Source organism: Pelophylax lessonae, assembly GCF_965119305.1.
Source record: "Pelophylax lessonae genome assembly, chromosome: 12".
NCBI classification, from domain to species: Eukaryota; Metazoa; Chordata; class Amphibia; order Anura; family Ranidae; genus Pelophylax; species Pelophylax lessonae.
This window is the reverse complement of record NC_138779.1, coordinates 31,797,079-31,824,661: the sequence shown is the minus strand read 5'-3', so window position 1 is coordinate 31,824,661 and position 27,583 is coordinate 31,797,079. Positions and strand designations below refer to the sequence as shown.

The 27,583-nt window shown below is 44.8% G+C and overlaps 1 protein-coding gene across 3 annotated transcripts in view; it reads left to right on the top strand.

Annotated features, from left to right (window-relative positions):
- Positions 1-27,583, top strand: part of CASZ1 (castor zinc finger 1) — a 336,500-nt gene that overhangs the window by 97,554 nt on the left and 211,363 nt on the right. For 2 of the 3 annotated variants that reach the window (XM_082274522.1, XM_082274521.1), the window contains exon 1: positions 1,314-1,321. The exons of the other annotated variant lie outside the window; for it this stretch is intronic. The gene's annotated coding sequence lies outside the window, so the exon portion shown is untranslated. Of the gene's footprint in view, positions 1-1,313; positions 1,322-27,583 lie in introns of those variants that run through there. 3 annotated transcript variants of the gene reach the window in all.

Below are 27,583 nucleotides of genomic sequence, written 5' to 3'. Positions count from 1 at the left end.
AGCTTAAACTGAAGGTGTCAGGCCCTTCATAGAGGAGGTATAGCCTTATACTAGGACATACTGTACATGTAAAGTACGCTGAGTGGAGGAGCACACACTTTAATGAGGCTGGAGCTGGCTTTTGGCATCTAGGCGACAAAAATGTACACAGGACTTAAAAAGGAACTTATTTAACTTTTTAACTCCCATGTCTATGCTAAAAGTGTGCCCAGCGCCAGTTATTTCTTCTTTTATTTGAAACTTGAGATCAATAAAATAAAAAATAATTCATTGTTGTTTTAAATAGTAGCTCGCCCAAGAGGGTTAACTGCATCAAACTGAACGTGCAGCAGGGTCTGGGCAGAACTACTGATAAGTGAGTGGCCGGACACATGTCGGCTGTTCTGTCCAATGTTTAAACACTATTTATCCTGAGCTCCTGTCTGTGCGTAGGACTCCTCACAGCCATATATCACTCCAAAGCTTGTAACTTAGTAGCTGAATGAACTCTGTTTCAAAGGTTAATACCAAAATCTGGAGCGGATTAGGAAAAAATTACTTACAACACCATTAAAATTCTGAACTCTTTTTGTTGTGGCTGTAAATTAATTTAAAATGTCTTTTTTTTTAAAAAAAAAGAAAAAAAAATCCAACGAGAAATTGAGCCAACAGAGTAATCTGTAAAACGTCTGGCAGCGAGGAAAGTGTGGCTTCTATTGACAAGAAAAAATATGGAGCTTAACTAGAACCATATGGCAGCCACTCTGGAGAGAAGGAGCTGCAGAAAGGGAGAGCGGACACCGAGGAGGGCAGACAGGAGTAGATAGGGTGACCGTCTGTCTGCTGATTACCAGGGACAATGTTACCACCCCAGGGGAACCTCAGCCAGAGCTGCTGCCATAGTGAAAGGCGCTGTCTTAAAAGGCCGTATTACCCGGAATATCAGCAGGTGTGTGCGAAGGCACATGCCTTCTCCAACATTTCATTATAAACTTCTTTTATCTTGTCCCGTCACTTGTACATGATATACAAGTTTTCTGCTGATGGTGGGAAGCCATCTGTTTCTGCCGGCTAAGAGACATTTGACACTTCGCCCTCCCAATGTCTATTTTATTCTTTTATTGTTGGGACAAAAGTCCTACCTGCACCAGTTTGAATTTACGTGAATATAAACCCAACTCAATGACATTTTATTTGCCTAAAGCCCAACTCCGGGCTGCTGTTAAATTTACGAATGCAGTTGGTTAAATGCTGGTTTGGCTCAAAGAGAATAAGGGCTAATACCTCGTTCCTTGCTCCCCTGGCATCTGGCGCTTTTCTCTCCCATGCTTCAGCGACTCGGGTGGACTGCCACCATCCCTGCATACAGTGGCAGCCAGAAGCTGGCGCTCTTCTCTTAAATGCTCCCAAGATGTAAGCAGTTTCCACCATTTTTGCATACATCGGTAGCCAGCAGCTGGCGCTCTTCTTGTCTCTTTGATGCTTCCAGAAGCTGGCGCTCTTCTTGTTTCTTCTATGCTCCCAGGTGCTGGCGCTCTTGTTTCTTCGATGCTCCCAGAAGCTGGCGTTCTTGTTTCTTCGATGCTCCCAGTAGCTGGCGCTCTTGTTTCTTCTATGCTCCCAGGTGCTGGCGCTCTTGTTTCTTCGATGCTCCCAGAAGCTGGCGCTCTTGTTTCTTCGATGCTCCCAGAAGCTGGCACTCTTCTTTCTTCGATGCTCCCAGAAGCTGGCGCTCTTGTTTCTTCGATGCTCCCAGAAGCTGGCGCTCTTGTTTCTTTGATGCTCCCAGAAGCTGGTGATCTTGTTTCTTCGATGCTCCCAGAAGCTGGCGCTCTTGTCTCTTCTATGCTCCCAGGTGCTGGCGCTCTTGTTTCTTCGATGCTCCCAAAAGCTGGCGCTCTTGTTTCTTCGATGCTCCCAGAAGCTGGCGCTCTTGTTTCTTTGATGCTCCCAGAAGCTGGCGCTCTTGTTTCTTCGATGCTCCCAGAAGCTGGCGCTCTTGTTTCTTCGATGCTCCCAGGTGCTGGGGCTCTTGTTTCTTCTATGCTCCCAGAAGCTGGCGCTCTTGTTTCTTCTATGCTCCCAGAAGCTGGCACTCTTGTTTCTTCTATGCTCCCAGAAGCTGGCGCTCTTGTTTCTTCTATGCTCCCTGAAGCTGGCGCTCTTGTTTCTTCGATGCTCCCAGAAGCTGGCGCTCTTGTTTCTTCGATGCTCCCAGAAGCTGGCGCTCTTGTTTCTTCAATGCTCCCAGAAGCTGGCGCTCTTGTTTCTTCGATGCTCCCAGGTGCTGGCGCTCTTGTTTCTTTGATGCTCCCAGGTGCTGGCGCTCTTGTTTCTTCAATGCTCCCAGAAGCTGGCGCTCTTGTTTCTTCCATGCTCCCAGGTGCTGGCGCTCTTGTTTCTTCGAGACTCCTAGAAGCTAGCACTCTTGTTGCTTCGATGCTCCCAGAAGCTGGCGCTCTTGTTTCTTCGATGCTCCCAGAAGCTGGCGCTCTTGTTTCTTCAATGCTCCCTGAAGCTGGCGCTCTTCTCTTCGAGGCTCCCAGGATGTAGGTGGGCTTCTAACATCCTCCCGTACAATGGCAACCAGCATTTGGTGCAGTTCACTTCTCTTCAATATTACCAGGATGTAGATGGACTTCCACCTACAGGACAAATACTTTATTCCTTTCTCCCCCCCCCCCCCCCGGCACCTGGTCCTCTTCTCTCCCATGTTTCATTTGTTTGGATGGGCTGCCCCCATCCTTGCTTATAATGGCAGCCAGAAGCTTGCTGTCTTCTCTTTGACACTCCATGAATGTTGGTGGTCTCCCATCACTTGCAGTGGCAGCCAGCAGTTGGCTTTCTTGTCTTCTCTTTCATACTGCCAGAATGTAGGCAGGCTCCCACCATCCTCACGTACAATGGTGGCCAGGAGCTGGAGCTCTTCCCTTTGACACTCCCAGGATATAGCTGTGTTCCCACCATCCTCACATACAAAGGCAGCCAGCAGCTGGTGCATCTCTCTTCTCTTCAGTGCTACCAAGATGTAGGTCGACTCCTACCTACAGGACAAATACCTTCTTCCTTGCTCCCCTGGCATTTGGCCCTTTTCTTTCCCATTCTCCAATGATTTGCGTGGGTTTCCAGCATCCTTGCATACAGTGGCAGCCAGAAGCTGGTTCTCTTCTCTTCGACACTCTCTGGATGTAGGTGGGCTTCCATCATCCTCACGTACAATAGCAGCCAGCAGTTGGCCCTCTTGTCTTCTTTTTCATGCTTCCAGAATGTAGGCAGGCTCCCATTAATCCTCGTTTACAATGGCAGCCAGCAGCTGGCGCTCTTCTCTTTGATGCTTCCAGGATGTAAGTGGGCTCCCACCATCCTCACGTACAATGCCGGCCAGCAACTGGCGCTCTTGTCTTCTCTTTGGTGCTCCCAGAATATAGGCCGTCTCGCACCATCCTCTTGTACAATGGCAGCCAGCAGCTGGCGGTCTTCTTTTCAACACTGCCTGGATGTAGGTAGGCTGCCACTATCCTCATGTACAATGGCAACCAGCAGCAGGCACTCTTCTATTCTACCCTTCCAGGATGTAGGAGAGCTCCCACCAACCTTATGAACAAATGAACAATGGAAGCTAGCAACTGGTGCTCTTCTCTTAAAGCTCCCAGGATGTCACCAGGCTCCCATCATCCTCATGTACAGTACAGTAGCAGCCAGCAGACAATGTCCATCGCCCCTAGGATGTAGGTGTGCTACCACCATCCTCTTATCCAATGCAGGACTGCTGGTCCTGTATTATACGTGATGATGTCAGAGAAGCTACAGCAAAGAGAATTGGTTTTGGAGGACCGGTCACATGGTGAGGAGGGAGCAAGGAGTAAGGTATACATTTCATGTATTCCTTTCTCCCCTAGTCAAAAGAAAATTTAACCCATATAGTGCAGGGTCCCCCACCACACTGCATGGATACATTCAGCAGCAGCCTAGAGTGGGGCTTTATGTACTCTGCATCAGGGGCTGACTGGCAACTTTCGGCCCAGGGGGCAAGTACAGTCCAGAGGCCCATGGTGCAGCGACTCGGCCCCCCCTCCCACTCTCCCTCTTCCCAGCCTTCTCCTAACCCCCATTCCAGGCTGAAGCTCCGCTCCAGGTACTCTCTACCCACCAGCCGAATCCAGGTTCCCAACCTGGCCTACAATGGGCAATTTGGGGGATCTGGGACAGCTCTGTTGGGGCTGACCTGGGGGAGAAGAGTCTCCAGTGGGGCATGGAATTGGCTCTTGCTCAGACACAATTTACACCATCCATGCTTTGGGGGCTGCGCTCTGTCCCTGTCTTCTTCCGGCAGTCAGTAGGTCAGCAGTGGGGACTTTTTACTTCTCTTCACCAGGAATCCTTTAGCAATGTCTGTGGCAGAAGCAGTGCAGCCTTTTTACAGGGCATCAGAGCAGCCCAGGGGGCAATTGCCCCCCTGCCCCCTGGCTCAGTCCTCCCCTGCTCTGCATTATAAACAATTACAATTTTTTCAATTAAAATATTTTTATCACCTTCTTTTCATCCTATGTTGCATCTCAGTGCTGTTTATCTCCTGCAGCCTCTTCCCATCTACATGCACCTCAGCGATCCCTGAATGGCATTTTTTAGGCAGGATTCTAGACGGTGACAATGGAGAACTATGCCTGCATTATGTATGTTGAAAACGCCACTTGTAGTCTCCAACGGAAGCCTGTGTGACAGGGTAACAACACAGGAGCAAAGTTGGGCTATAGGGACAAAGTGTTGTCACCGTACAACAGGAAGTGCCTGAAACCAGTACCTTCATGTCAGGATCACCAGAGATTATTTTATTCAACAGACTGAAATTTTTTTTTTTTTAATTAGGCGTTAAATATTATATGAGATGTTAGTGATTGGGCTTACATATACTTCAAAGTCCTTATAAAGCCATCGCCCAGATCTCCTAAATACATGAAAACGCATAGGACAAAATATAACCAAAGTTGAGTCATTATGAATATATAAATGTATTACACTCTACTTGGGATAGGTCTAACACATGGCTATACTTATAGAGGGGAGGCTTCAGTTATCTGCCCCTTCGGCTGTATTTGGTAGAGTTCGCCCACAACATTTTCATTTAGTTCATTAAATATCAAAAATAGTTTATTAACTCAATTTGAAGCGAAATGTTATTTCCCAATAGGTTTACGTAAGAATAACATGGTTAAAAAATAATGACAGTCTGCCATCTGCCTGAAAGCTTGCCATCCTAGGCTCAGGCTATGGGCCGGCTATGCTGATCTTTCCATCAGACCTGTTGATACATTATATTACCAAAAGTATTGGGACAACTGCCTTTACGCGCACATGAACTATAATGACATCCCAGTCTTAGTCCGTAGGGTTCAATATTGAGTTGGCCCACCCTTTGCAGCTAGAACAGCTTCAACTCTTCTGGGAAGGCCGTCCACAAGGTTTAGGACTGTGTCTATGGGAATGTTTGACCATTCTTCCAGAAGCGCATTTGTAAGGTCAGGCACTGATGTTGGGCAAGAAGGTCTGACCTGTAGTCTCCACACTAATTCATCCCAAAGGTGTTCTATTGGGTTGAGGTCAGGACTCTGTGCAGGCCAGTCAAGTTCCTCCACCCCAAACTCTCTCATCCATGTCTTTATGGACCTTGCTTTGTGCACTGGTGCGCAGTCATGTTGGAACAGGAAGGGGTCATCCCCAAACTGTTCCCACAAAGTTGGCAGCATGAAATTGTCGAAAATATCTTGGTATGCTGACGTCTTAGGAGTTCCCTTCACTAAAACTAAGGGGCCAAGCCCAACCCCTGAAAAACAGCCCCACACCATAATCCCCCTCCACCAAATGATTTGGACAAATGTGCAAAGGCAGGTCCATAAAAACATGGATGAGCGAGTTTAGGGTGGAGGAACTTGTCCTGACCTCAACCCGATAGAAGACCTTTGGGATGAATTAGAGCGGAGACAGCGAGCAAGACCTTCTCATCCACATCAGTGCCTGACCTCACAAATGCGCTTCTGGTTGAACATTCCCATAAATACACTCCTAAACCTTGCCTTCCCAGAAGAGTTTAAGCTGTTATAGCTGCAAAGGTTGGGCCAACTCAATATTGAACCCTACGGACTAAGACTGGGATGCCATGGAAGTTCATGTGCATGTAAAGGCAGGCGTCCCAATACTTTTGGTAATATAGTGTATATGTGATGATAAAAAACTCAGGAAGAATGTAGCTGCCTTGCCGTCCCTTCCGCTCCTACTGAAATATAGGCAAGAGCGGGTTCCCTGACCATGATGTGGATTGAGGTAGACAGCATTGGGGGTTACATAGTAGGTGAGGTTGAATAAAGACAATAGTCCATCCAGTTCAACCTGTGTAGGTGTGTGTGGCTGTAATCATCTCTCATACCCCTGAATGTTCTGATCCTTGAGATGTACGTCTAAGAGTCTTTTGAAAGCCACCACACTTCCCGCAGAAACCACCTCTTGTGGTAGACAATTCCACAATCTTGTAGCCCTAACAGTAAAGAACCCCCCTCGTTGCCTGAGGTTAAAACGCTTCTCCTCTAATCGCATTGTATGCCCTCGAGTCCTCATGCAATCCCTTCGACTGAATAGCTTTTTGATTTACTAAAGGCAAATAGGCTGGTAGGGAATTTTCCATTAGCTTAGTGAATATCCTTTTGCTAAGAACACTCAATCACGTCCAAGGAAAATGAAAGAAAACTGCATTTTTCCTTCACAGAAAACACAGGGCTAGACTGATTCCCACGCATGGGGGATGATTTACTAAGGTCAAATAGACTGTTCACTTTGCAAGGGAATTTTCCCCAAAACTGAGGTGAAGTAGTGCTAACGTCAATCATCCACGCATGTACAAGCAAATATACTGCTGTTGTTTTTGTTTTAATCTTCCTTGTACGTGATTGGGTATTCTTTGCAAAGTAAAATTTCACCCCATTCACTAAGTTCTGAGGAACATTCCCTAGCAAATTGCTTTTTCCTTTGCAAAGTGGTTAGACTATTTGCCTTTAGTAAATCAACCTCCATGTGTGGGAATCAGTCTCTGTTTTCAGTGCTGGAAGAGGTCTGATCACTGGAGCTCCGGTTAACAAGCCGTATCATTTCCTATCACCCGAGGAGATGTTCATCTCCGCTCGCTTTATGCCATGGGTCACTTTGGTAATTCACATCCTTGTTCTAGCATCATGGTTTGTTCTCCCGTGTGAGATAACCGTGCTTGTTATATAGGTGATAAAACATCAGAGACGCAATTTCTACACTTTCCTTTTCTATTTCAAAGATTTTGCCGGCTGCAACACAACCTCAATGAGGCAACGTCGTTCCAAACGTCTCAATGAGAAGTCACAAAGTTGCTCTCCTCGAAACCATTGTAGATGACCATTGGCTTCCCTGAAAAAAAGACCGGGTCTTATATTAATTGTGGCTACAAAAAACACACTAGGGCTTATTTTCAGGGGATTTCTTATTTATTTATGGTATGTACAATAATTTACATTTATTCAAATACAGTTATGTCATCATGACGATCTTAAAGTGGTTGTAACCCTAAAATAAATAAATAAATAAAATATCCTAGAGCACAGGTGTCAAACACAAGGCCTGCGGGCCGAATGTGGCCCCCCCAGGCCATTTTATGTGGTCCTTGCACCTCTCCTTCAGCAGCGGCACCCCCCTTGTCTCTGCCCCCACCTTGTCTCAGTAGTTGGCAACAGAGGACAGAACTCCTTTGCCAGATCCTGTGCTGCTGCAGTAAGGCTCGTCTTTGCCCCACCCCCTTTCTCAGCAGTCTGCAGCAGAGAGGAGGGCAGAACTCCTCCTACAGATCCTGCACCTCTCTTTGCAGCCACAACACAACCTTGTCTCTTCCTCTCCTGGTTTCAGCATTCAGCAGACTCTATAAGCGGACTTCAGCCCTCCCCTGGTCGTCCTCCAGACCTTGTACTTCTTTCCAGACCTGCATTTTCTTCCTGGCAGTAGCACCAGGTAAGGGGTTGCATTGTGATGTAAGAAAGGGTGGGTGACTCTTGACTTCTGATGTTGGGGGGGGGGGCTCTTGACATCCTGTGTAAGGATGTAAGGGGGCGTGGGGTGCTCTGAACATTTAATCCTACAGATATAACCTGCCCTTTGAGGGCAACCATAATGCTGAGGCGGCCCGCAATGAAATTGAGTTTGACACCCCTGTCCTAGAGCCTTCAAATCATGATAGACAGCACAGGGCTTGTGCTTTATCATTTACCCATTTCTATGTTCTAAAAAAACCTAAAATAAAAAAATACATAGTTATATATACATATACAAAAATAAAAAGTACATGTGCCCCGTCTTCTCTGCTCAGGAGTCGGCATTATGACATTCTGTAATCCCAAAAATAAACCTTGGTTAACGCATTGTAAAATTATGTAATCCATTTTGAAAAAAGATTATGTAATGTGCAGTGTGTCTCCTTTTGTAACTTTATTGTGAAAAATACCTTATTTACAGCGCCGCTGGGCGCTCACGTTACCCGCCGGAGCACTGCAGAGGGAGGGGCCGCTGACGTCAGCTGGGAGGAGAGTAGAAGATCTCCGGCGGGTAACGTGAGCGCCCAGCGGCGCTGTAAATAAGGTATTTTTCACAAAAAGTTACAAAAGGAGACACACTTACAAAAAGGATTACATGTTTTTACAACAATTTAACTAGGGCTTTTTTTCGGGGTAGGGTTTATATTGCAGCCATCCCCGAAAATAATGCTAGGTTTTATATTCGGGGTAGGGCTTATTTTCAGGGAAACAGGTGTACTAGGATTCTCCCTAAACCTAGGTTATCGGTCTATGACAATGGTGTGTCATCAAGCAGGTAAGGAGGGAGAAAGGCTGTGATGAGGGCTATACTGCCCCCTATAGAGTGTGGTGGAAAAGCCAGATTGAGAGATGGAAGGGTTAGAATGGTCCGGCCTATTCAGGTGAGCGTTTCCACTGCAAGTCGGACCACCAGGGGCCATGCGGGGTTCACACCAAACGTGGTGTTTGTTTTGCGATTTCGTTTGACATTTTCCTGTCCGCCAATCAGTGGAATGTATTGTGTGACGCCAGTAGCTCCGCCCTAACCGTACCGTACCATTTCCTATGGCCCTACATCTGAAGGAGGACCAGGAATGGTCCGGTTGGGTTCGGTTGTATGGGCCACTTTCATAATGGAAACACCCAAAATAGCGTACCGTACCGAACCGATCCGCTCAGTGAAAACGAGGTATTTGAGTCCCAACCAAGACACTATCTGCATTGAGTTTGCATGTTCTCCCTGTGCCAGCATGGGTTTCCTCTGGGTACTCCGATTTCCTCCCACACTCCAAAGATATGCTGGTGGTTTATTGGCTTCTGTTTAGATTGTCCCTAGTATGTGCGCTTTTCCACTGCATGGAACCAAACGGTTTGGCTCGCTTTTGCGCTTTTCCACTGCATGGTACCGCAAGATACAGTGTTGGAACGGTTCGGTACGGTACGGTACGGCGGCGCTTTTCCACTACATGGAACCGAGCGGTACGGCTCGCTTAAACAGTACCACCTCGGTTGTGGTTCCAAGAGGGCTGTACCGGTACCATATCCCACAATCCTTTGCATGCAGCCTTGACTGTTTGTCACTACTAGCCACTGATTGGTCAGAGAATCGTTGTTATCCCACCCACTTACTACTTTAGTGGAAAAGCAAACCGTACCGAACCATTCCAACACCGTACCATGCGGTACCATGCAGTGGATAACCAAACCGAGCCAAGCAGGGCCGAGTGGAGCCGAGCCAGTACTTGCAGTGGAAAAGTGCCATATTGTAAGGTCTTTCAGGTCAGGGACAATATGTACAATGCTACACAAATTGTTAGCACTATATAAACACCTGTAATAAAATAAAATATGGTACAACTGAAATTTTGGAATTATTGGTGTAATTGGTACTACAGTATCTGTGTTTTTAAGGAAGGAAGAAAGAAAAAAAAAAAAGATTGATGAAAGCAAGAGGACATGTAGGGCCCAGAGTGGCGGTCCCCTTCCTGAACCCTAGACTATGGGATTTGTCTCACTGTTATGGAAGGTGTTAATGCTGATCACCTTCTGGAGGGATTATCTGGATGTCAGGAAGACATACAATGGCTCTGTTATTTATTCTCAGACAATTAAGCTTCCTCTGCCCGTGTCAGTAAATGATGACAGGGGCTCCAGCCTACAGTATGTCTTTCCAAGCCCGAGCTTGTGCTGTCACAGCAGCGATTTACCCAAAGCAAAATCACCCCATCGCCAACCGCCAGAGCAACAGTTCTCAAAGCCACAGGTCCCTGTGCAAATACGGACTGCATGCAATATGGCATTTCATATAAAAGGAAAAATATATAAAGCCATTCCCCAGATTAGTGAATGAGGGCTTTGCTTTTAGTCTCTAACCTTTGCTGTCATCATGGCACATTGAATGTGATTGGCTGTCCCAGTACATAGAATATTATTGGATGCCCCGGTACATAGAATATGATTGGATGCCCCGGTACATAGAATGGGATTGGATGCCCCAGTACATAGAATATAATTGGATGCCCCAGTACATAGAATACTATTGGATGCCCCAGTACATAGAATATGATTGGATGCCCCAGTACATAGAATATGATTGGATGCCCCAGTACATAGAATATGATTGGATGCCCCGGTACATAGAATATGATTGGATGCCCCGGTACATAGAATATTATTGGATGCCCCGGTACATTGAATATGATTGGATGCCCCGGTACATAGAATATGATTGGATGCCCCGGTACATAGAATATTATTGGATGCCCCGGTACATTGAATATGATTGGATGCCCCGGTACATAGAATATTATTGGATGCCCCGGTACATAGAATATGATTGGATGCTCCGGTACATAGAATATGATTGGATGCCCCAGTACATAGAATATGATTGGATGCCCCAGTACATAGAATATAATTGGATGACCCGGTACATAGAATATGATTGGATGTCTCGGTACATAGAATATTATTGGATGCCCCGTTACATAGAATATGATTGGATGCCCCGTTAAATAGAATATGATTGGATGCCCCAGTACAAAGAATATGATTGGATGCCCTAGTACAAAGAATATGATTGCATGCCCTAGTACATTTAATGAAATTGGATGACCCAGTACAATGAATCTCATTGGATGCCTCAGTACAACTAATCTGATTGGATGTCCCAGTACATTGAATCTGATCAAATGCCCTAGTACATTGAATCCGATTGAATACCCCAGTACAATAAATCTGGTTGGATGCCCCAGTGCATTGAATCCAACCGAATACCCCAAGACACTGAATCTGGTTGGGTGCCCCATTACATTGCATCTGATTGGATGCTCCAGTACATTGAATCTGATTGGATGCCTCAGTATAGTTTGGATGTCCAAGTGTGTTTAATCTAATCAGTTGCCTCAGTGCCTGTAATAACCTAAACCTAAAGTTTAGCTTAAAAGAAGTCCCTACAACTTTAGTGACCTCATGTACAGTACCTGTTATGAAGGATGCTGCACATTATGCAGGCAGATGGATCCTGGGGAAATCTTCACTGCAGGTATGCCCTGTCCTTCTCCTGCCTCTGAACTTCCAACTCTGAGATAATAAACGGCTTTGGGTGTTCAAGCAGGACAGGTGGTCCAACAGGAAAACACACCCTCCTCCCTCTTCCTCCATTCGGAAAAGTTCTTTCATTGGTTACACTGCTTGTAACACAACCTGTGAATGGAGGTGTGTGTCTGGTCAGTAAGAGGATTCTGTCCTCCATTCACAAACTGTGTAATCAATGAAAGAACATTCCTCATTGGAGGAGGAGGTATGTTAGATTATTAGACCATCTGTCCTGCTGTTACTGCTGGTCTGCCTGTAGACCCGAAGCTGTTAACCATCGTAGAACTGAAGGTTCAGAGACAGGAAGAGGACAGGGCATCCCTGCAGTGAAGATTTCTCCAGGATCCAGCTACCTGCTCAGTATGGGCAGTGCTGTATTTTGGCCTAGGCCAACAAGGCCCAGGCCTAGGGCGGCACTTTGCAGGGGGGCAGCAAAAAATCCACCCTCCCTCCACCTGAGACTCTATTGGCCACTGGTTGCTAGAGCCACCTCTTTCACCCCCCTCTCTCTCACCCCCTCTCTCTCACCCCCCTCTCTCACCCCCCTCTTTCACCCCCCTCTCTCTCACCCCCCCCCCTCTCTCTCTCACTCACCCCCTCTCTTTCTCTATCACCCCCCCTCTCTCTCTCATATCCCTCTCTCATCCCCCCTCTCACCCCCTCTTTCATCCCCTCTCTCTCTCTCATCCCCCCTCTCTCTCGCTCTCCCTCTCATCCCTCCTCTCTCTCTCATCCCCCCTCTCTCTATCTCATCCCCCCTCTCTCTATCTCATCCCCCCTCTCTCTTTCTTATCCCCCCTCTCTCCCCTCTCTCTCTCATCCCCCTCTCTCTCTCTCATCCTCTCTCTCTCTCATCCCCTCTATCTCTCTCATCCCCCCTCTATCTCTCATATCCCCCCTCTATCTCTCTCATTCCCCCTCTATCTCTCTCATTCCCCCTCTATCTCTCTCATCCCCCCTCTATCTCTCTCATTCCCCCTCTATCTCTCTCATCCCCCCTCTATCTCTCTCATTCCCCCTCTCTCTCTTATCCCCCCTCTCTCTCTCTCACCACCCCTCTTTTTCATCCCCCTCTCTCTCTCCCCCACTCACCCACCCCCTCTCTCTTATTCCCCCTCTCTCTCTCCCTCCCTCACCCACCCCCCTCTCTTTCTCCCTCACCCACCCCCTCTTTCTCCCTCCCTCTCACCCCACCCCCTTGGGAGATCTTAGGGGTTCATGCTGGGACTTGTAGTCCTTCAATTTTGGAGGGAGTCACATCTGTTAAAAAAGGAGTGGGGCAAATTTACATGGGGGGGTGCCCAATTTTAATTTTGCCTAGGGCAGCACAAAACCCAAATACACCACTGAGTATGGGACATCCTTCACTACAGGTAAGGGATGTCACTAAAGCTGTAGAGGTTTTTATTTCAGCTAAACTTCAACTTTACCATTTCCAGCAGATGTGTTCCTTCAAGGCCTGGACTGACTGCCTCTCACTGACCCTCTATGGGGGATTCGTTCTTCGTATTCTCAGCCACAAAGAAAATGATTTTTTTTATGGTTGTCGTGGTGGAGAGAAATTTTCTCCCTCTGCGTTTCTGGTCCCCTCTGACATGTGTTGCACATTAAACCTTCATTTCTCAAGATTTACAACACATTAAGTAATTTGTAGGTTATTTCAACTTTAATCTGCTGAACTCAAGAAAACCAGAATTAAATTTAAAACACACAAAAGCATGAAATGACAGGGAACGGATTATTTTCCCACTGAAACTGTCCCATTTTATTTCCTGTTATAAAGTTTCTTCATCCTCTAATTTAAATAAATACTATGCTGAAATTATATTATTTTCATCAACTGGTTTATGTAATAGAGGCTTTAAAGTGGAAGTTTAGAGATGGTGATTTTTACATGGTTCCAGTGGACTGGCTTGTACCAATGTAAGTATGTATGTGCCATGCCAATGGAATCCCCCTGGAAGCTGGAAATCATTGTAGTAGATACGGGTAATACAACGACCTCCACTACTTTCTGGGTCCTGGCCAGGTGGCTGCCCTGCTGCTTAGTGAACACAGGGGGCGCAAATACTCAATTAATGCAAAATGTTCTCTGATTGCATGAGGTGGAAAGGTGCGGTGGTGACGTCACAGAGTGGGAAATCTCCTGGAAGCTGGAAATCATTGTAGAAGACACCACTAATACAGTGATCTCCACTACCTTCTGGGTCCTGACCAACTGGCTCCCCTGCTGTTTAGTTAACACAGGGGGCGCAAATACTCAATGAATACAAAATGTTCTCTGATTGCATGAGGTGGAAAAGTTGCGGTGGTGACGTCACAGAGTGGAAAGTCTCCTGGAAGCTGGAAGTCATTGTAGAAGACACCACTAATACAGTGACCTCTACTACCTTCTGGTTCCTGGCCAATTGACTACTGCTGCTTAGTGAACACAGGTGGCGCAAATAATCAATGAATACCAACTGTTCTCTGATTGGATGAGGTGGAAAGCTGAGGTGGTGACGTCACAGAGTGGGAAATCTCCTGGAAGCTGGAAATCATTGTAGAAGACACCACTTATACAGTGATCTCCACTACCTTCTGGGTCCTGGCCAATCGGCTCCCCTGCTGCTTAATAAAGACAGAGGGCACAAATACTCAATGAATACAAAATGTTCTCTGATTGCATGAGGTTGAAAGGTGGGGTGGTGACGTCACAGAGTGGTAAGTCTCCTGGAAGCTGGAAATCATTGTAGTAGACACCACTAATAATACAGTGATCTCCACTACCTTTCTGGGTCCTAGCCAACTGGCTGCCCTGCTGCTTAGTGAACACAGGGGTGAAAATACTCAATGAATACAAATTGTTCTCTGATTTAATGAGGTGGAAAGGTGGGGTGGTGACGTCACAGAGTGGGAAGTCTCCTGGAAGCTGGAAATCATTGTAGTAGACACCACTAATACAGTGATCTCCACTACCTTCTGGTTCCTGGCCAACTGGCTGTCCTGCTGCTTAGTGAACACAGGGGGCGCAAATACTCAATAAATACAAATTGTTCTCTGATTGGATGAGGTGGAAAGGTGGGGTGGCAACGTCACAAGGTGGGATACCCGTGGAAACTGGAATTCACTGTAGTAGGCACCACTACTTAAAGCATCTCCACCAGCTTCTAGGTCCTGTACAAAGCGGCTATCTTGCTGCTTAGTGATCGCAGGTCGCCCACTTGGTACAGGCACCATTCAGAGAACGCTTTTCATTTTCTCGATGAATGCAAAGCATTTTCTGATTGGACGAGGTGTTAAGGCTGGGCGGTGATGTCACAGGGTGAGATCCCAATGGAAGCTGGAAATCACTGTAGTAGGCAGCAGTACTACAAGGTTCTCCACCAGCTTCCGGGTCTTGTACCGAGCAGCTTTCTTGCTGCTTAGTGAGCACAGGTCGCTTGCCTAGCACAGGCAACATTCATAGAATATTTAGCATTTTCCCAATGAATGCAAAGTGTTCTCTGATTTGACGAGGTGAAAAGGCGGGGTGGTGACGTCACAGGGTGGGATCCCCGTGGAAGCTGGAATTCGCTGTAGTTAGCAACACTACTACAAAGATCTCCACTAGCTTCCAGGACCTGTACCAGGTGGCTATCTTGCTGCTTAGTGAGCACAGGTCGCCCACTTAGCACAGGCACCATTCAGAGAATACTTAGCATTTTCCCAATAAATCCAAAGTGCTCTCTGATTGGACGAGGTGGAAATTGTCATATCACCGCCCTGCTTCTCCACCTTGTCCAATCAGAGAATGCTTCGTATTCATTGAGAAAATGCTAAGGGTTTTGAAACCCCCCTATCCCCTTCTAGATCACGTCCCAGGATTAATGCCTTTCTTTACTTGGTTCCTGTAGCAAGGAACAGCTTTTATTGCTCCCTGTGACGTCATCACCATGCACAGCTGCTGGAAGGTCAGTTCCTAACTTCCTATTGACTAAGGTACACCCCCGGAACTACATCTCTCAAGAGCTCTTTCCATTTACACTGTGTGTGGGAAGGCTCTTGAGAGGGCAGCAGTATTGTTTTACCGGTAAAGAAATCAATGTGGAGAGGGACAAGGAGGCCAAATTCTGAAGTCCAGCAGGGAAGAATTTAGACTGGACTGACAACACTACTTGGGATTTTAGTGCAGGGGAGGCAGTGTTGTCAGCCAACAGCAGAATGTTAGGAGCTCACTGGATATCTGGCAGGATCAAAAGTTATTTCTCTGTATTTGCAGTGTTCTATAACAAAACACATGGCAATGAGTATGTGTTGCAGAGAATTAGTGAATATTTTGTTCACACATAAACTTAGAGAGTGCAGCTAGAATGGAAAACATAGCTGGCAACTATCTGAGCAATTCTCTAATACACTGCTCACAAATATTAAAGGAACCTTTGAAAACACATCAGATCTGAATGGGGAAAAATCTCATGCTGGATATCTATACTGATATGGACTGGGTAATGTGTTACGAAGGAAAGGATGACACATTGTTTGATGGAAATGAAAATAATCACCCTATAGAGGGCTGAATTCAAAGACACCCCGAAAATCAAAGTGAAAAATGATGCAGCAGGCTAGTCCATTTTGCTGAAATTTCATTGCAGCAACTCAAAATGGTACTCAGTAGTTTGTATGGCCCCCACGTGATTGTATGCATACCTGACAACATCGGGGCATGCTCCTAATAAGGCAACGGATGGTGTCCTGGGGTATTTCCTCTCAGACCTGGACCAGGACATTACTGAGCTCCTGAACAGATTGAGGCGCAACCTGAGGGTGTCAGATGGACCGAAACATAATTCCTCAGAGGTGTTCTATTGGACTTAGGTCAGACGAGCGTGGGGGCCATTCAGTGGTATCAATTCCTTCATCCTCCAGGAACTGGCTGCATACTCTCGTCACATGAGGCCGGGCATTGTCGTGCAGCAGGAGGAACCCAGGACCCACTGCACCAGCGTAGGGTCTGACAGTGGGTCCAAGGATTCCATCCCAATACCTAATGGCAGTCAGGGTGCCATTGTCTAGCCTGTAGAGGTCTGTGCGTCCCTCCATGGATTTGCCTCCCCAGACCATCACTGATCCACCACCAAACCGGTCATGCTGAACAATGTTACAGGCAGCATAACATTCTCCGTGGCTTTTCCAGACCTTTTCACGTCTGTCACATGTGCTCAGGGTGAACCTGCTCTAATCTGTGAAAAGCACAGGGCGCCAGTGGAGGACCTGCCAATTCTGGTGTTCAGCGGCAAATGCCAATCGAGCTCCAAGGTGCTGGGCAATGAGCACAGGGCCCACTAGAGGATGTCAGGCCCTCAGGTTACCCTTATGAAATCTGTTTCTGATTGTTTGGTCAGAGACATTCACACCAGTGGCCTGCTGGAGGTCATTTGGGCTGGTCATAGGGGTCTGGCAGTGCTCCTCCTGTTCCTCCTTCCACAATGGAGCAGATTCCGGTCCTGCTGATGGGTTAGGGACCTTCTACAGCCCTGGCCAGCTCTCCTAGAGTAACTCCAAGATGCAAAACAATCCTCCTGCGCTCGAGTGAAAAAACAATTGGGGGAAAAAGAGGAATACTTCCAACGGGGTTAGATGGATATGACTATTGGTCTTGCTGCCCCCTCAGGGCCAAGGGTATCCAAAAACAACTGAAAAACAACAAAAGAAAGGGGCGCACGACCTAGTGCATTACCACTAAAAATGTTTATTAAAATAGTATAAGATAAGCATTATACTCACAAACCAGATGTGAATATCGCACATAACAACATGTTCAACATAGGGTCTCCAAGGTTGCCAGGGTACTACGCGATGCTGGATGGCATGCTGTGTACCACAGAAAACTGCTGTAGCTAGGCTGACGTGTTTCGAGGGAGAACCCCCTTCCTCAGAGCCAAAGGATGCTGCTCTTTTGTTGTTTCTCCTAGAGTAACTGCCTGTATCCTGGAAACTCCTCCATGCTCTTGGGACTGTGGTGGGAGACACAGAAAATCTTCTGGCAATGGCACCCATCCTGGAGGAGTTGGACTGCCTGTGCAACCTCTATAGGGTCCAGATATAGCCTCATGCTAACAGTAGTGACACTGACCCTAACCAAATGCAAAACCAGTGGAAAACAGTCAGAAAAGATGAGCAGGGGAAAAAAATGCCAGTGGCCTCCACCTGTAAAACCATTCCTGTCATTGTTGCCCATTTAGTGCACCTGTTGGTAATTTCAATAACAGCCAAGCAGCTGCAACTGATTAACAACCCCCTCTGCTACTTAACTGACCTGATCAATATTGCAGGAGTTTAATAGACTTGATGCTATACTCTGATTAAAAAGTTTTTGAGCAGTGTACATAGAATAGATGGAAAACCTATTCCTGGCTTCTGTATACTAACTAGGTATGGGTTGTATATTTATCTGCCCTCTCTTGCTTTATAGGTTAGAGTACAATACACTGGAAGTGGCAGAGTAGTGAGGTTCAGGGTATGGGTGGACAGAACAGGCAGTGCCACAAAGGTGCCATCAAATTTGAGACATGTGACTCTTTAGATCGCCATAAAAACACAAACACTCTCATGATTGTATATCCGTTTTTTCTTGCAAAAACCTCTCTTATTTGAAAAATAATTTTCCCTTATTCCTTCATTCTAATGCTTGTAATATTCACTAAAAACAAGCAGCCAGTTTGAAATTAGCCCCAAAGTGTGTAGAGTTTTGTCAAAGTGGCCTCACACTGATTCTGTGTGACCCGTGAACAATTTGCTAAAATAAACAATAAAATAATACTACGAATAAAATATATCAAATATAATATAATTTCTAACATAATACCAGTATTATTAATAATATTACACAAATAAATGTAAACACAAAAAACTAAATTAAAAGTGGCCTCAGAATAATATTGTGTATGACTGTGCACAAACAGTATACACAATTAGCTAATATAAAAAATGAAATAATATTACTAATAATAAAATATATAAAGTACAACTCATAATATTATTAATAATATTATTATTAATAATAATAATAATAATATACAAAATGAAATGTAAGCACAATAAAAAAACAAAGTGGCCTCAGATTGATATTGTGTATGACTGTGCACAAACAGCATATGCAATTATCTAATATAAAAAATTAAAATAATACTACAATATAAAATATATTATATAATATATGAATTATTATTATTATATAATAGATAATATAATAATATATAAAATACTACTATAAAATATATTTATTATTATTATTATACAGGATTTTTATAGCGCCAAAAGTTTTTTGCAGCACTTTGCAATATATATATATATATATATATATATATATATAATACAATTAATAATATATTAATAACAATAATATACAAAATTACGTGTAAACACAATTAAAAAAAAGAAAAAAAAAGCAAAGCGGGCAGGCCTCAGATTGATTTTGTGTGTGTGTCTGTGTATATATATACAGTACATATATATATATATATATATATATATATATATATATATATATATATATATATATATATATATATATACACAAAATGTATATATTTGTGTGTGTGTGTGTGTGTGTGTGTATGTATATATATATATATATATATATATACAAAATATATGCATAGATAGAGCAAGCACAGTGGCTCACCCAGAACACTATCTGCATGGAGTTTGCATGTTATCCCTTTTGCTTCCATGGGTTTCCTCCGGGTACTCCGGTTTCCTCCTACACTCCAAATACATGCTGGTAGGTTAATTGGCTCCTGTCTAAATTGGCCCTAATATGTGTATGTATGCATGTGAGATATAGACCTTAGATTGTAAGCTCCTTGAGAGCAGTAACTGACATGAATGTACAATATATGTAAAGTGATGTGTAATTACCGGTGCTATATAAATACCTATAAAAAATAAATCAAGACCATCCTACATATAGATCATGTGAGTAAATGGCAGTAGGACATGGCAATATACTTTGCAAGTTAGAGGAAACATCTGCCACAAGGTAGACATTGAATCGTTCCATGGCGTAGATGGAGGAGTCACAGAATAATAACTACTATATGTAATTCTAAATAAACCAAATGCTTTTGCATTTAATTTTCAAATGATTACACAACAAACACAAAATATTATTATTTTTTTCTACAACTGCCATTTTTGTGCATATTTTATTACGGATCTGTGTGGTTGTATAATGTAGCTATCTTGTTGTGTTTGTTTTATACAATATATATATATATATATATATATATATATATATGAGATATAACCCCCTATATAAAGGGTTAAATCTTCCATTGGGGATTGAGGTCTGGAAATTCAGTGTGGCCTATGACTGTGACTACTGCAGGGTACAGGGAAGACTGGATGGAAGGACTGGTGAGGATGTCACATTGAGTCTGTGCCGTCTGAGAGGTGACTCATGTTGTCCCCTCTGGTGTGAGTCTGAACCAAGCGCGTATCCGCATGTGGGAGACACAAGACGCGGCGGGTGGATTTTTGGAGGTGGCTGCGGCGCCCTGGGTGGCGGGGAGTTCCCTATTACCTCTGCGGTAATGCTGGAAGGCTTGTTTAGTGGCCCCCCGGGGACCCTGCCTCTGCTGAGTCTTGAGCTACAGACAGTTGCCCTGTTTCTCCTTGGAGCCCCGGCTCCCAGCTTCTCCCCAGCCAGGGACTGTGGAGCTCCAATGAAAATGATGATATGTGACAATCAGTCACAGCAATTAGTGTTTTGGTTAACGGGCCTTTTTTGTTTTCTCTCACCCAGACAGAATGTCACAAATAAATCCTTGCCCGCATTTGCATATTAATTGGATCGCAGACGTCAAGCATCTTTCATTAAACAAAATGATCTGCATATTTGGAGACATAAAATAGTTATTTTGATGGGTTTTTTCCTAAGATCAGGGGGCGGGGGAGGAAGGTGATGGAAGCCATCGAGAATGTTGGTACAGGAGAGGGGTGAAGGCAGGAAAATAAATCGGAAGAAATTAACTCTGCGACTGCCGCACGCATCGCTCACGCCATGGCCAATATTTACATAGAGATGGGCAAATATATTGTGCTGCATATGTTCTATGTAGGAGCAATAGACAGCAGGGTCTGTCTTCTTATAGGGTCATTGGATAGAATCCCAACCTAACTACCTGCATGGAGTTTGATGTTCTCCCTGTGCTGTGTGGATTTCCTCCCACACTTCAAAGATTTGCTGGTAGTTTTAAGTGGCTCTTGTCCAAATTGGCTCTAGAGTAGAGTTATGATTCTTGGATTGTAGGCTCCTTGAGGACAGAACTGAGATACATATGGCACTTTTCCACTGCAATTACCGGCTCAGCTCTACTCGGCCCTGCTTGGCCAGGTTTGGTTTTCCACTGCATGGTACAGCACGGTACGGTGTTGGAACGGTTCAGTACGGTTTGGTACGGTTTGCTTTTCCACTAAAGTAGTACTAAAGTAAGTGGGTGGGATAACAACGATTCTCTGACCAATCAGTGGCTAGTAGTGACAAACAGTCAAGGCTGCATGCAAAGGATTGTGGGATATGGTACCGGTACGGCTCGCTTAAACAGTACCACCTCAGTTGTGGTTCCAAGAGGGCCGTACCGGTACCATATCCCACAATCCTTTGCATGCAGCCTTGACTTTTTGTCACTACTAGCCACTGATTGGTCAGAGAATCGTTGTTATCCCACCCACTTACTTTAGTACTACTTTAGTGGAAAAGCAAACCGTACCGTACCGTACCGAACCGTTCCAACACTGTACCATGCAGTACTAGCAGTAGAAAAGCACAAAAGCGAGCCGGACCGTTCGGTTCCATGCAGTGGAAAAGCGCCGCCGTACCGCACCGAACCGTTCCAACACCGTACCATGCGGTACCATGCAGTGGAAAAGCACAAAAGCGAGCCGGACCGTTCGGTTCCATGCATTGGAAAAGCGCCGCCGTACCGCACCGAATCATTCCAACACCGTACCATGCGGTACCATGCAGTGGAAAAGCACAAAAGCGAGCCGAACCGTTCGGTTCCATGTAGTTGAAAAGCGCAGCCGTACCGTACCGAACCGTTCCAACACCGTACCATGCGGTACCATGCAGTGGAAAAGCACAAAAGCGAGCCGGACCGTTCAGTTCCATGCAGTGGAAAAGCGCAGCCGTACCGTACCGAACCATTCCAACACCGTACCATGCGGTACCAGCAGTGGAAAAGCACAAAATCGAGCCGAACCATTCGGTTCCATGCAGTGGAAAAGCGCCAATAGATTGTATGTAAATTTTTGGGTCTTTATGAATACCTGTTGGCTCTAGTATACATATATACAGTATCTCACAAAAGTCAGTACACCCCTCACATTTTTGTAAATATTTTATTTTATCTTTTCATGTGACAACACTGAAGAAATGACACTTTGCTACAATGTAATGTAGTGAGTGTACAGCTTGTATAACAGTGTAAATTTGCTGTCCCCTCAAAATAACTCAACACACAGCCATTAATGTCTAAACCGCTGGCAACAAAAGTGAGTACACCCCTAAGTGAAAATGTCCAAATTGTTCCCAAAGTGTCAATATTTTGTGTGGCCACCATTATTTTCCAGCACTGCCTTAACCCTCTTGGCCATGGAGTTCACCAGAGCTTCACAGGTTGCCACTGGAGTCCTCTTCCACTCCACCATGATAACATCACGGAGTTGGTGGATGTTAGAGACCTTGTGCTCCTCCATCTTCTGTTTGCGGATGCCCCACAGATGCTCAATAGGGCTTAGGTCTGGAGACATGCTTGGCCAGTCCATCACCTTTACCCTCAGCTTCTTTAGCAAGGCAGTGGTCATCTTGGAGATGTGTTTGGGGTCGTTATCATGTTGGAATACTGCCCTGCAGCCCAGTCTCCAAAGGGAGATTTTTTTTTTTTTTTCATGTTTGTCACACTTAAATGATTCAGATCATCAAACAAATTTTAATATTACGCAAAGATAACCCAAGTAAATACAAAATGCAGTTTTTAAATGAAGATTTCATTTATTAAGTGAAAAATTCTTTCCGGACCTGCCTGATCCTATATGAAAAAGTAATTGCCCCCTAAACCTAATAACTGGTTGTGCCACCCTTGGCTACAACAACTGCAATCAAGCGTTTGTGATAACTGGCAATGAGTCTTTCACATTGCTGTGAAGGAATTTTGGCCCACTCTTCTTTGCAGAATTGTTTTAATTCAGCCACATTGAAGGTTTTTTCAGCATGAACGGCCTGTTTAAGGTCATGCCACAGCATCTCAATAGGATTTAGGTTTGGACTTTGTCTAGGCTACTCCAAAATTTTTATTTTTTTTAGCAATTTTTTTGAGTCATTTAGAGGTGGACAAGCTGGTGTGTTTCGAATCATTGTCCTGCTGCATTACCCAAGTGCACTTGAGCTTGAGGTCAGTAACTGATGGCCGGACATTTAGGATTTTTTGGTAGAGCGCAGAATTCATGGTTCCATCAATTATTGCAAATCGTCCAGGTCCTGAAGCTGCAAAGCAGCCCCAGACCATCACACTACCACCACCATGTGTGACTGTTGGTATGATGTTCTTTTTATGAAATGCTGCATTCGTTTTACGCTAGATGTAACGGGACGCATACCTTCCAAAAAGTTCAACTTTTGTCTCATCAGTCCACAGAATATTTGTCCAAAAGTATTGGGGATAATCAAGATGTTTTTTGGCAAATGTGAGCCTTTGTGTTCTTTTTGGTCAGCAGTGGCTTTGGCCTTGCAACTCTCCCATGGACGCCATGTTTGCCCAGTCTCTTCCTTACCTTTGAATCATGAATACTGACCTTACCTAAGGCAAGTGAGGCCTGCAGTTCTTCAGATGTTGTTCTGGATTATTTTTATGACCTCCTGGATGAGTCGTCATTGTGCTCTTGGAGTTATTTTGGTAGGCCGGCCACTCCTGGGAAGGTTCACCACTGTTCCAAATTTTCTCCATTTGTGCATAATGGCTCTCACCGTGGTTCAATGGAGTCCCAAAGCCTAAGAAATGGCAATGTAACCCTTTCCAGACCGTTGCATGTCAGTTACTTTGTTTCTCATCCGTTCTTGAATTTCTTTAGATCGCAGGATGATGTATTGCTTTTTGAGATCTTTTAGCGTGCTTCACTTTGTCCGACAGCTTCTATTTAAGTGGTTTCTTGATTCAACAGGTCTGGCAGTAATCAGGCCTGGGTGTGGCTAGTGAAATTTAACTCCTCTTTCCAAAAAATGTGGTAATTACAGTTCATTCATGATTTAGCAAGTGAGGTGGAATTTTTTTTATATATAACATATATTTTTATTAATTTTCCAGAATGTACACATACCAAAAAAAAAAACCACAAGTACATATCAAACTCAACATAACAAATAATACCTAGCACACACAAAAAAAAAAAAAAAAAAAAAAAAAGGAAGGTGGAATTACTTTTTCACATAGGGCACATGTGTCAAACACAAGGCCAGCGGGCCGAATCCGGCCCTCCAAGCCATTTCATGTGGCCCTCGCACCTCTCCTGCAGCTGCAGGAGAGTTCCAGCCCTCCTTTGGTCCTCCTCTAGACCCTGCACTTTCTGCTTCCCAGCAATGCCCCAGCTTCTTCCCAGCAGCAGCACAAGGTAAGGGAGGGTGGGGAACTCTTGACTTCTGATGGTGGGGGGGGGGGCGGCCCCCTAACATCAGATGTAAGAGGGGGTGGGGTGCCCTGGACATCTAATCTTACAGATTCAACTGGCCCTTTGAGGGCAATCGTAATGCTGATGCGGCCCACAAAGAAATTGAGTTTGACACCCCTGACATAGGGCCAACTTTTTTTCCCCTAATAAATGAAATCATCATTTAAAAACTGCATTTTGTATTTACTTGGGTTATCTTTGTATAATATTATCATTTGTTTGATGATCTGATTTATTTAAGTGTGACAAATGTGCAAAAATAGAAAACATCAGGCAAATACTTTTTCACTGCACCGTATATACGTATATAATATATTCCTAATGTTCTATGTATGTGCAATATATAGTGCGTTCGTGTTGTCCAAATAAAAATTGAGTGTTCTCAATTGTGGAAGTTGGATATCACTTTAGATATTGATACTCTGTGTGACTCCTGCACCCCCGGGGACGCAGGGAGCCCATAAGTGGGGGATTTTGGGCCCTCTGTAGTTGAGTTGTGGCTTCTACAAACCCACTTAGGAGCACCTTTTTCTGCCAAACTATTTTTTGGTGTCCTTTTTCCACCCTGCTCCCTCTCTGCCTCCTCCCGCATTTGTCTTTCACTGTCCTGCCGTTTTTTTTTTTTTTTTGCAATCCTGAACTTCAGCAGTCGTTGGCATCCAGGCAGCATTATCACACACACTGGAAATAACCCAGAAAGCTGGCAGCCCCATATTAGGGAAAGAATCCCTGTCACAAAGCAAGTGCACACAAAATTTATTGACAAGGCAGTGTGACTGGAGGCAGCTTGTACCGAGCCCTCCCTTTACCCTCCGCTTCCCCCCCCCCCCCACCATGCCATCGCCTCGTACTGACAGACGACAACAAAAAGCCCTGCTCGCCGCTGATTCTTATATTTAGATTATCCCTCGTTGTCCTTTTCCAGAGCCGTCTTTCCCACCCACTTTCCACGATGTACCCTCTACTTTCCATTTCTGGAACCAGAGGATTTATTTATTTATTTTACATTTTTATCAGTTATTTACAGGTAAAGCAACGTTATTTGTCATGTACCATGGTCTTAAAATTATTATTATTATTCATAATTTTTTACAGTATTTATATTGCTCCAACAGTTTGTGCAATACTTTACAATATAAGGACCTGGTCGCACTTGAGCATTTTGGCGCGCTCAGGCCAACGCTCAACAGGTAGAATCTCATTCAGGTCACATTGCAAAGGCCTTTCGCTTGTGGCGAGTCGCGTGTTGCTGGAAAAAGTACTGGAACTTCTTTGGGGCAGAGTTGCATTTTTTTTGTCCCCATAAACTTCAGGGGGTGCGTCTGAAAAATGCACATTTTATGCATGATCTCTTGCCTCTCCTTCTCATAGTAACTAGCTTTCTGTTGGCTAAAACAAAATGCCTGAAAAACACATGTACAAATATGTTTAAAAAATGCTTAAATAAGTTCAAGCTCCAGTGTGAACCTTAAAAGATAAATTCTAAATGTGCATTTATTTATTTTTTTCCTGCAGAAGCCTAAAAAACAGTGCAGCCATGATAAGTATGATTAGTGGATCAAGGGTGCAATTTTAGGCTCCTGCAGCTGTCTGCCTGTTCCTGCATACGGGCTGACTGTTGAAAGCTGCAGGGCTTGCGAGTGAACTACAAATGTGCTCATCAGTGCTACATCAAAACTACAAGCCATCAGCCGCGGTGGAAGACTGAGTTGAGTGGCAGGGACTGGAACATGTTACGTGTTCTACCCTAAAATTGCTCATCACTGCCCTTGCAGTTCATTCAGACTACAACCCATCAGCCGCAGTGGAAGACTGAGTTGAGAGGCAGGGACTGGAACATGTTACGTGTTCTACCCTAAAATTGCTCATCACTGCCCTTGCAGTTCATTCAGACTACAACCCATCAGCCGCAGTGGAAGACTGAGTTGAGAGGCAGGGACTGGAACATGTTACGTGTTCTACCCTAAAATTGCTCATCACTGCCCTTGCAGTTCATTCAGACTACAACCCATCAGCCGCGGTGGAAGACTGAGTTGAGCGGCAGGGACTGGAACATGTTACGTGTTCTACCCTAAATGTGAGTGGAACATGTAACATATTCCAAAAGGTGAACTTTGCCTTTAAAGGAGACGGAACTTTGCAATATAATACGGTTAGATTACATTATCCGTTTTTTTTTTTTTTTCCCATTCAACCCAGCGGGTCGGAACCGCTGCATTATGTAAAGTTAGTACAGCGATCCCCCCCACTGAGCTGTTGTGTTCTGACAAGGGAAATCAACCCCCCCCCCCCCCAGAACACTCCGATCTGAACCATTTGGCTGAAAGCACCGATTGGGAGTCGGTCGGCTGCTGGTTTTCCAGCATACATGTCCGACAGATGCAGGCCAAGCGGCATCGGACAGGCCGACATATACACACACATTTATTTTTATGTGTACCTGGCTTTAGAAGACCCTGCTCGTGGGAGATTACAATCTAAAAGGGAGCTGTAAGAGATGAACTGGTGTAAAAAGAAGAAGTACAGTTTTTAGGTGATGGCAGGATAGGCTTCACTGAAGAGATAAGTTTTTCAGGGATCACCTAAAGGAAGACATTGTAGGAGATAGTTGGACAGATTGGGGCAGGGAGTTCCAGAGGATGGGAGAGGCTCTGGAGAAGTCATAAAGGTGAGCATGGGAGGAGGAGACAAGGGAGCTAGAGAGCAGGAGGTCCTAGAAAGAAAATGGCGGACCATTTGGTAGATATTTTGAAATGAGTTTGGTGATGTTGCTAGGGGCAGAGTGGTGGATGGTTTTGTATAATATAGTTAATATTTTGAATTCTTTTTTTCGTTTGGTGATCAGAAGCCAGTGGAGGGATTGGCGTAGAGGAACGGTGGACTCTGGACAGTTAGTAAGATGTATGAGTCTGGCAGCAGCATTCATAATAGGCTGTATAGAGGTGTGTCGGCATCTGAAGCTTTACATGAACACGTCACTGTGCGGAGACATTTTCCAGATGCTGACAACAGTGGACCATGTGTGTGTAATGTTGGACTTCCGCTTGTAGTCGCTATTGGAAGCCTGTGGGACAGGGTGAGTACCCAGGAGTACAAATTAGGAGACAGACTGTTGTTTCCCTATAATAGGAAGTGCCTGAGCAAGGACCTTCATGGCAGGATCACCTATGACTATTTTAATTTGTATTTGTAAAAAGTGTAGTGGCTAGTGTATGGCCAAGCATTAGTGGTTGTGTTTACAT